The sequence below is a fragment of the Glycine max genome, chromosome 1 (genome assembly GCF_000004515.6).
Source record: "Glycine max cultivar Williams 82 chromosome 1, Glycine_max_v4.0, whole genome shotgun sequence".
NCBI classification, from domain to species: Eukaryota; Viridiplantae; Streptophyta; class Magnoliopsida; order Fabales; family Fabaceae; genus Glycine; species Glycine max.
In genome coordinates, this window is record NC_016088.4 from 22,302,980 (window position 1) to 22,313,773 (window position 10,794).

Here is a 10,794-nt window from a genome sequence, read left to right on the forward strand (position 1 = left end):
TGGGGCAAAACACACCAAATGATTATGAAGATGGATGGCTCAAATTCTCATAAAGGTAAACTCATCACTTTCAAATTGAGCTTTCAAAACTATCATGACATATATAGGAGAATCAAGGATTTCAAGTCACAAAATGTCAAGAACTTTTATTTTCAAAACAATTACCCATTTCTTGAACATATCCTATAATTCAAAGAAAAACATGCAAAGTTGTACATGCACACAAAATTGACCCAAAATATTAAACTAGAAATCCGACGAAACTAACAACATTAACAAATTAACACAACTAACAAATTAACAAAACCAACAAAACTAGCAAAACCAAAGAACACTCCCCCCCCCATACTTAAACAATACATTTTCCTCAATGTAGCACAATTAAAAGATTAAAAACAATTAAATCATCAAATAGAATCGGACAAGTGTAATAAAAGCAAAGAAGGAGATAGGAAAAGAAAAACTCCCTAAGTCATGGTGGAGGAAGAATAGGGTGGAGTAAGGAAGTCTCCTCCACCACTACGTCCACTAAAGAAGGGTTTGTGAGGAATGGCTTAAGTCGATGTCCGTTGACCTTGAAGCTCTTGTTTGTGGAGTCGCTTTTGATCTCAACTGTACCATAAGGAAAAACATTAGTAACAACAAAAGGACCAATCCACTTAGACCTCAACTTACCACTCATGAGTCCAAGCCTAGAATTATACAATAACACTTTTTGCCCAGCCATGAAGTCCTTCTTAACTATCATGCTATCATGGAACTTCTTGGTCTTTTCTTTGTAGAACTTGGCATTCTCGTTGGCTTCTAGGCGGATTTCATCTAACTCACTCTGTTGCAACTTTCTTTCCTCACCAGCTTGATCCATAGAGAAGTTGCAAGTCTTCACTGCCCAGTATGCTTTGTGCTCAATTTCCACTGGAAGATGACATGTCTTTCCAAAGACAACCCGATAAGGAGACATTCCTATGGGTGCTTTGTAGGCAGTCCGATGTGCCCAGAGAGCATCATCAAGCCTGGTACTCCAATCTTTCCTGCTTGGCTGCACAATCTTCTCTAAAATTCCCTTGATCTCCCTGTTAGAAATTTCTGCCTGTCCATTGGTCTGGGGGTGGTATGGTGTGGTACCCTGTGTACCACCCCGTACTTTTTAAGCAGGGCATGCATTGTTCTATCGCAAAAATGGGTTCCTTGACCACTAACAATTGCTTTAGGTACTCCATACCTGCAAAACAGATTAGACCTGACAAAATCTGCAACAACTTTAGCATCATTAGTTCTAGTGGGCTTGGCTTCCACCCATTTGGAAACATAGTCAACTGCAAGGAGAATGTAAACATAACCAAAAGAGACAGGAAAAGGGCCCATGAAATCTATACCCCAGACATCAAACACCTCACAGAATAGCATAGGTTGCTGAGGCATTTGTTGTCGCCATGTAAGTGTATTTCTTGCTCTCTGACACTGCTTACAAGTGCTGTAGATCTTCCACGCATCTTTAAAGATGGTGGGCCAATAAAATCCACAATCAAGCACTTTGCGAGCTGTCCTTTGAACACCCATATGACCTCCCGGTGCGGAAGAATGACAGAACTGCAGGACTGAGTCAGTCTCATGATCTGGAATGCATCATCTAATTACCTGATCACTGCACAATTTCCACAAGTAGGGGTCATCCCAAATAAAATACTTAGCATCACTTTTAATTTTATCTTTTTGGGCCTTAGATGCTGAGGGAGGAAAAACAGAAGCAACTAAATAATTGACAATGTTAGCAAACCAAGGAGTAGAAAGAGCGTCAGAAATACTAAACAGTATATACAAATGATCATCCGGGAAATCATCCCGAATGGGTGAATCCGCATCTGTTACACATTCGATCCGACTCAAATGATCAGCAACTAAATTTTGTGCTCCGCTCCTATCATGGATCTCCAAGTCAAACTCTTGGAGCCAGAGCATCCATCGGATCAACCTAGGCTTAGAATCAGCCTTCTTCAACAAGTACTTTAGAGCTGCATGGTCAGTATAAACAATAATGCGAGTACTTTAGAGCTGCAAATAAGATCGAAATTTTTCAAGAGCAAAAACTATGGCTAGAAGCTCCTTCTCATTAGTAGTATAATTCGCTTGGGCAGCATCTAAAGTCCTAGAAGCATAGTATATCACCCTGGGCAATTTATCAATTTTCTGAGCAAGGACAGCCTCCAATGCATAGTTTGATGCATCACACATAAGCTCAAAAGGGGCTATCCAATCGGGTGCTTGGATGATGGGGGTGGTAGTCAGCGCTCTTTTGAGGCAATCAAAAGCCTCTTTGCATCTGTCATTAAAGTCAAACTCCACCTCCTTTTGCAACAAGTTGGACAGTGGAAGGGCTACTTTGCTAAAATCCCTTATAAAGCGCCTGTAGAATCCTACATCACCAAGAAAAGATCGCACCTCTCACACACAAGAGGGGTAAGGCAATTGTGAAATAACAGAAATTTTTGCAGGATCTACTTCAATACCCTTATTGGAAATAATGTGGCCTAAAACTATACCTTGCTCAACCATAAAATGACATTTTTCTAAATTTAGAACAAGGTTAGTTTCAATGCATCTATTCAAAACTTTTTCCAAACTATCCAAACAACCATCAAAAGAGGATCCATACACAGTGAAATCATCCATAAACACCTCTATGCAATTTTCCAAGAAATCACTAAAAATACTAATCATGCACCGTTGGAAGGTACCAGGGGCATTGCACAGGCCGAAAAGCATCCTCCTATAGGCAAAAGTGCCGAAGGGGCAGGTGAATATGGTCTTTTCCTGATCCTCAGGAGCAATAGTAATTTGCATATAACTAGAAAAACCATCAAGGAAACAGTAGTGAGATTTACCTGCCAAGCGTTCAAGCATCTGGTCAATGAATGACAGGGGAAAATGGTCCTTTTTGGTAACCTGGTTCAGCCTCTTATAGTCAATGCAGACTCTCCAACTGTTCTGCACCCGAGTAGGAATCAGCTCCTCCATCTCATTTTTGATCACTGTGAGGCCGGTCTTCTTCGGGACTACCTGGACGGGACTCACCCATTGGTTGTCGGAGATAGGATAAATGATTCCAGCTTGCAAAAGCTTGGTTATCTCCTTCTTCACTACATCAAGAATCACGGGGTTGAGTCTTCTCTGTGGTTGTCTTACTGGTTTAGCTCAATCCTCTAAATTTATTCGATGCATACATGTGGATGGGCTAATACCAGGAATGTCCACCAGGGTCCAGCCTATAGCCTTCTTATGCTTCTTGAGAACAGACAACAACATCTCCTCTTACTCATCAGCAAGGGAGGCATATATAATCACTGGAAAACTTTTGCTATCATCCAAGTAAGCATATTTTAAATTTGATGGCAGAGGCTTCAATTCTGGTATGGTTGGCTGGATAGAAGGAGATGGTTTCTCATCCTGTACCTCATAAAGAAAGTCAGAGGTATGTGTACTTCCTGAAACATGGTTAGTCCTATCTGACTCTATAAAATCAATCTCGAGAGGTAAAACACCACCACCAGACATGCAATCAATATCACTTTCAGATTAACTCTCAGCATCAAATTCAGACATATGATCAAGTACAATTTCAGACTCAATGCATGAAGAGTGAGAGGCATGCAGATTAAAGTAAAGATCAGTCATTTATTCATCAACAACATGGTCAATTATTTCAGCACGAAATACAGCAAGATCTTCAGATGGGTATTTCATAGCATCCAGAATATTAAAATGAACAGGTATATCACCAAACTCCATGGATAGTGTGCCTGCATATACATCTATCTTAGTTCTAGTAGTTTTCATAAAGGGTCTACCTAGAATGATGGGAACTGATTCTTGAGAAAACTCATCCTCCATATTCAAAATATAAAAATCAACAGGGAAAATCAGTTCACCAACTCTAACTAAGACATCTTCTATGAAACCAACAGGATAGGAAACACTTCTATTAGCTAAATGAATTACCACATCAGTTGACTGCAAGGGACCTAGAGATAGAGAATTAAAAATAGACAGAGGCATAACACTAACAGAAGCTCCTAAATCTAGCATGGCATTGTCAAACTTACTATTCCCTATAATACAAGGTATGCTGAATGTACCTGGATATTTACATTTTTCAGGAATTTGGGGAACAAATTTACCAATCAATTCGAAGACATTTCTGCCCATGCTAATTTGTTCACTTCCTTTAAGCTTCCGCTTATTAGTGCATAACTCCTTCAAGAATTTAGCATATCTTGGAATTTGCTTTATTGCATCCAGCAGAGGTATGTTTACCTCTAATTTTCTAAATTTTTCCAAGATCTCTTTCTCTGCCTCTTCCATTTTTTTGTTGGAAACTGCTCTTGGAGGGAATGGAAGAGGAGGGATGTCTACTTCTGCAAATCAGAATTACTAGTGGAAGATTCACCTGCACAAAAATTGTTAGGTAAATTTTTGTCATCACCTTTTTCTGGAGTAGAGTGAAGTTTAGCAGGTTCATTTGCAGATGACGAAGGTGCTACGGGTTGAGGTCCTTGACACTGCTTTCTCGACCTCAATGAAATGGCACTGACATTTTTGGGATTTTGGACAGATTGAGAAGGCAGCTTGTCAAAATTCTGGGACTGTTGTTGATTTAATTGTGTAGCCAATTGTCCCATCTGATTGGTTAAGCTCTGAATGGAGGCTCTGGTCTCTTGTTGAAACTGCATGTTCTGCATGGTCATTTGCCTCACAAGTTCTTCGAGGGAAGGTTGCGGAGGAGCCTCAACTGTTGGCTGTTTCTGGGGCTGTTGCTGTTTTTGGATTAGTGGAGGAATGTATGGTCTGCTTGGGCCAACAACAGTTTGGAAGGAAGGAGCAGGCTGCTGTTGTTGTTGCTGAGGGCTAGACCATCTGAGATTAGGGTGATTCCTCCATCCAGGGTTGTATCTGTTGCTGGAGAGGTCATAATTGTTCTGTTGTGGTTGATTTTGTTGCTGAGGTTGAGGAGGTCTATTGTAAATGTTTGCAGCATAAGCTTCGGGCTGCTCAATTGCTCCAGGTTGCTGCATGGAAGGGCAAAGGTCTGTATGGTGGTCAGCAGAGGAGCACAAACCACAGACCCTTGCGACAGGTACAGATTCCTGGTTCAAGGCCAGCTGGGTTACCCAGTTAACCAATGCATCTAGTTTTCCTTCAAGCTTCTTAGTTTCAAATGATGCAGCTGAGTTTGTAGCTCCCTCGTGCACTCCTCTAATGACTATAGCATCATTTATGGCGCTAAACTGCTGGGAGTTGGAAGCCATCTTCTCAATTAAATTTCTGGCTTCAGCAGGAGTCATGTCTCCAAGGGCTCCACCACTGGCAGCATCTATCATACTTCTCTCCATATTACTGAGTCCTTCATAAAAATATTGGAGAAGCAGCTACTCCGAAATCTGATGGTGAGGGCAATTGGCACATAGTTTTTTAAATCTCTCCTAGTATTCATACAGGCTCTCTCCACTGAGTTGTCTAATGCCTAAGATATCCTTCCTGATGGCTGTGGTCCTGGAAGCAGGGAAAATTGTTTCTAAGAATACTCTCTTAAGGTCATCCCAGCTCGTGATGGACCTTAGAGCAAGGTAATACAACCAGTCCTTTGCCACTCCCTCTAAAGAATCAGGAAAAGCCTTCAGAAATATGTGATCCTCTTGGACATCTGGGGTTTCATGGTGGAGCAGACAATATGAAATTCTTTCAGATGTTTGTGTGGGTCTTCACCTTCAAGGTCATGAAACTTTGGAAGCAAATGGATCAGTCCAATTTTAAGAACATATGGGACATCCTCATCAGGGTATTCGATGCACAAGCTTTCGTAGGTGAAATCAGGTGCAGCCATTTCCCTTAGAGTCCTCTCACGGGGTGGAGGTTGTGCCATGTTCTCATAATAGAATGCTCAGAATCAGAATGCTCAAAATTATAATGCTCAAAATTAGGATGTTCAAAATCACCAATAACAGAATGCACAGATTCACTAGTAATGGAATGCTCAGGATGATCAAAAGGTATAAAATGATGCCTAACTAATCTATGAAATGTCCTATCTATCTCAGGATCAAAGGGTTGTAAGTCAGATGGATTGCCTCTAGTCATACACTACATTCAGCATGCACAACTAGTTGCCTTGTCATGTAAATAAAGGTGTAGGTTTGAACTACAGCTACCCTCAAATGATATCCAAATGACTTGAAATTTTTTGAGCAACCTTATAAAATGATGAGAAGATGGCACAAAAAATTTCAGGCAAAAATTCAAAGTCTAACTATGGTAGGTTAAGAAAAATAAGTGAATAAAACTTGAAAAATAAAAAAACTTTTGACAGAATCACTATTTTTGGACGATGGAGACCTCAGCCAGCCCAGGGCCTACTACCACGGCGTAGGAAATTTTTTTCTACCCCAAATACATATATAATAATTGTGATTCTGATAACCGGAGCAAAAGTTATGGCCATTTGAAGTTTTGACAAACACAAAATTCGCTACATTTTTGGAACTTTCAAATCTGACCAAACTAAAGGCTCTAGCTATTTTTCCCACTAAATATGGATTGAAAGAAGTTACCACAAAAAAATTCAGCCAAAAATAACAACCCTAGCTACTGAAACAAAAAATCCCAAATAATTCAGCATGGGTGGTCGCTAAAATCCGTCATTACATGATTTCTACTACTACTCTGTTTTGCCGCAAGCAAAAGTGGTCGCTAAGTCCGTTGCAAAACACTATTCACAGCAAAACACCCAAGACTGAAACAGGGAAGGTGCTTAATAGGAAAACTAAAATAGAACACGCACTAAACAAAATACCAGGACACTAAACAACACCAACACACATACTAACACAATACTAACAATTAAACATAAAACACGAAAGACTTAAACACTAACACGACACTAGCTATTATGAACCTTTGGACACTGCTCCCTGGCAACGACGCCAAATTTGATCGAGGCCGTACCCGAACAAATAAACATGAAAAAGCAGTAACTAGGAAGTGATCCTAGGTCGTTTCCCAACGAGCAATGATAAACCAAATGTTCATAATACACTTGCAGTAACAGTAACGATTGGGGGGGGGTTGTTTGTTTTGTGATTTAATGGACAGAACAAGTAAACTGGAATACGAAACTACTAATATTAAAAATGGGTTGTTTCCTCTGATTCAGAAGCCATTCTCTTATCTTGGGTTATGGAGAATTCGTCCCTAACAGTTAACCACTTAATCCAACCCTATATCAATTTACTAAGCGAAAATCAACTTAGGGTTGTCAATACGTGATTAGGCAACACATACACCAGTTAGCCCTTCGTCCATTAAGCATGAACGCAAGTTAGGCTCAGAGGCAATTAATTGAACACGAAGCGTGCACTGATTAATGTTCACGAATTTGGGTTAACTAGTGAAGGGGAAACTGCCAAGAAGCCACATTATAAACGAAACCTCAAAGAGAGTTGGGCTTCGTCCTCAAAAGGAAACAACACCAGAAAATCTAGCCTTCCATAGATTCAAACAGAAAACGCAAATGCAACTAAAAGCAGAAACGTAAATGAAAGTAGAAGAAGAAACAAGAACAAAATTGTAATTAGAAGCAGAAAATGGAAAATTGCATTAAGAACGAAACAGTAGCATTCAAGTAGAAAAATGTAAAACCCTCAACAAAGCTTTGAATAATGAATAACATAACAGAATAGCCTTGCACGAATCCCAAGGCTGCTATTTAAAAAGAGTCACTCAAAATTACTAGGCCCTATTACAATACTTTGGCCCAAAACGAAATAAACACTAAACCACATAAAATAAAATTGCGAAATTTCCTAATTAGAAATTAACTAAGGTAAGCGCTACTTTATTTGTCGTCTTCAAGTCCACAACCAAAATCCGGATTAAGCCCAATGTTTCATTAATTCCTGAAATTAGATTAAAAACATCAAATTAGCTAAATGAGCCCAAATAACAAAACTGCCTAATTAATTGACAATTAAGACCAATCAGTAATTAAAATGGTGCTAAAAGTGTTTAGAAAATATAAGAAAATGATGGCACATCACACACCTTCAAGCTTTGCGAATTTGGTCTTCGCTGGCGAAATGATCAAAGTAGGTCTAAAAAGAGGCAAATCTGATCATCATGCTTTGATAAATGCAAAAACTGGGGCAAATGAAGAGGGTGAGAATGAGGGAGAAACCTATGCTGTGACTGCTATTCCTATACAACCAAGTTTCCCACCAACCCAACAATGTCATTACTTAGCCAATAACAACCCTTCTCCTTACACACCACCTAGTTATCCACAAAGGCCATCCCTAAATCAACCACAAAACCCACCTACCACACAACCAATGCTAAACACCACCTTTAGCACGAACCAAAACACCAACCAAGGAAGGAATTTTGCAGAAAAAAGCCTATAGAATTCACCCCAATTCTAGTGTCCTATGCTAACTTGCTCCCTTATCTACTTGATACTACAATGGTAGCCATAACCCTTGCTAGGTTTCCTCAACCTCCATTATTCTGAGGATACAACTCGAACGCAACATGTGCATATCATGGATGAGTTCCGGGACATTCCATTGAGCACTGTATGACCCTGAAGCATAAGGTGCAAGGTTTAATTGATGTGGGCTGGCTGAAATTTGAGGAGAATCACTTGTTGAATCCTAACATTGACAAGCAACACCACACATGGGGCAATTTTGAAAGCTGTTGTTAGATGTCTCTAATGACTCACTAGGATTTTCAAGTTTATGCCATTATTGTAAGCCACAGTTACAATGCTAAATAAAATGGATAAATTTGACATCTTTGTCCCTCATCCTCTCGTAATTACATCTTTGCTTCCACTGGAATGTGGGTGCAAGCCATTGGTTTGTTTGCTCAAGCGACATATGCTCCTGAGTTTGGTGAGGATGTCGTAAACAACGAGTAAAGCAGAAAAGTTCAAAAAGAAAAGGAAAAAAACATTTGATTGATTGTGTTTTCAAGTAAAAATATAGACGTTCATGTGACCTCATTTTATCATTCCAAAAAGTTTGTCTTTTTTAGAGAGAAGTGAGTTATCAAGAATAGGAGTCATTTGACTTAATCCGTCAATTGAAAAATCCTTCAACTATTTCTCGTCCTTGAAAGTCCTTTTTGAGAATCAGTCGCTTCTTTCATTCTTCCTTGCTACAAGGTTGTGAAAACAAGACAACGATTGATACCTCAAAGCCCTACACTAGGGCAATGAGGGGCACCATGCATAAACCTCAAGCAAACCTAGGGGCAGATTAGAAGTTCTCACCAAATAGGTTCCCTGCTACAAGGTCATGACGAAAGACAACGATTGGTACCTCAAAGCCTTACACTGGGGCAATGAGGGGCACCATGCATGAGCCTCAAGCGAACCTAGGGGCAGATCAAAAGTTCTCACCCATCTATGTTTTTTAAACAAAAAAAGGGGGGGACAAACCCTGGAATTTCAATGGATTGATTAAACATCAAACGACCCCATTGCAGTCACTCCAAAATGGTCAAGTGACTAAATCAAACAGAACACACACTCTAAGGGAGTTCCAGGAGGGATTTGCAAAATATAGGATAAGGTTGCCTTGAGAGGGCTACACGTCCTCTCCTTCAAAGGGCTTCACGCCCTCGCCTTCAAAGGACTACACGTCCTCACCATCAGAGGACTACACGTTCCCACTTTCAGAGGACTACACATCCTCAACTTCAAAGGACTACACATCCACGACTTCACAGGGCTACACGTCGTCACCTTCAGAGGGCTGCAGGCCCTCACCTTCAAAGGACTGCACGTCCTCACCTTTAGAGGACTACACGTCGTCACCTTCAGAGGACTACACGTTCCCACTTTCAGAGGACTACACGTCCTAAACTTCAAAGGGTTTCACGCCCTCTCCTTTAGAGGGATACATGCTCTCTCCTTCAGAGTACTACACGTCCTCACCTTCAGAGGGCTACACGCCCTCGCCTTCAAAGGACTACACATCCTCGGCATAAAAGGGTCGCGTACCCTCACCTTCAGAGGGATGCACGCACTCGGCTTCAGACGACTACACGTCCTCGTCTTTAGAGGGCTGCTTGCCCTCGCCTTCAAAGGACTACACATCCTCGCCATCAGAGGGCTACACGCCCTCACCTTAAGAGGACTACACGTCGTCGCCATCAGAGGGTCGCGTACCCTCACCTTCAGAGGACTTCACATCCTCCCCATCAGAGGGTCGCGTACCCTCACCTTTAGAAGCCTACACGTTCTCGCCTTTAGAGGACTACATGTCCTCGCCTTCAGAGGACTACACGTCCTCGCCTTCAAAGGGCCACATGTCGTTGCCTTCAGAGGACTATATGCCTCGCCATTAGAGGACTACACGACTTCACCTTTAGAGGGCTACACGTCCTCGCCATCAGAGGGCTACACGCCCTCACCTTGAGAGGACTACATGTCCTCACCTTCAGAAGAATACACGTCCTCACCTTCAGAGGACTATACGTACTCGCCTCAGAGGACTTCACGTCCTCATCTTCAGAGGACTACACGTCCTCGACTTCAGAGGGCTACACGTCCTCGCCTTCAGAGGACTTCATGTCCTCACCTTCAGAGGACTACATGTACTCGCCTTCAGAGGGCCACACGTCGTCGCCTTCAGAGGACTACACATCCTGACCTTCAGAGGACTACACACCTCGCCATCAGAGGACTACACGTCCTCACCTTCAGAGGGCTACACGTCCTCTCCTTCAGAGAGCTACACG

The 10,794-nt window shown here is 41.4% G+C and overlaps 1 non-coding gene across 1 annotated transcript; it reads left to right on the forward strand.

Annotated features, from left to right (window-relative positions):
* Positions 1 to 5,433: 5,433 nt before the first annotated feature.
* Positions 5,434 to 5,540, forward strand: LOC112997892 (small nucleolar RNA R71). The gene has a single exon (XR_003262949.1). It is a non-coding gene; the product is annotated as a small nucleolar RNA R71 (small nucleolar RNA).
* Positions 5,541 to 10,794: the final 5,254 nt, after the last annotated feature.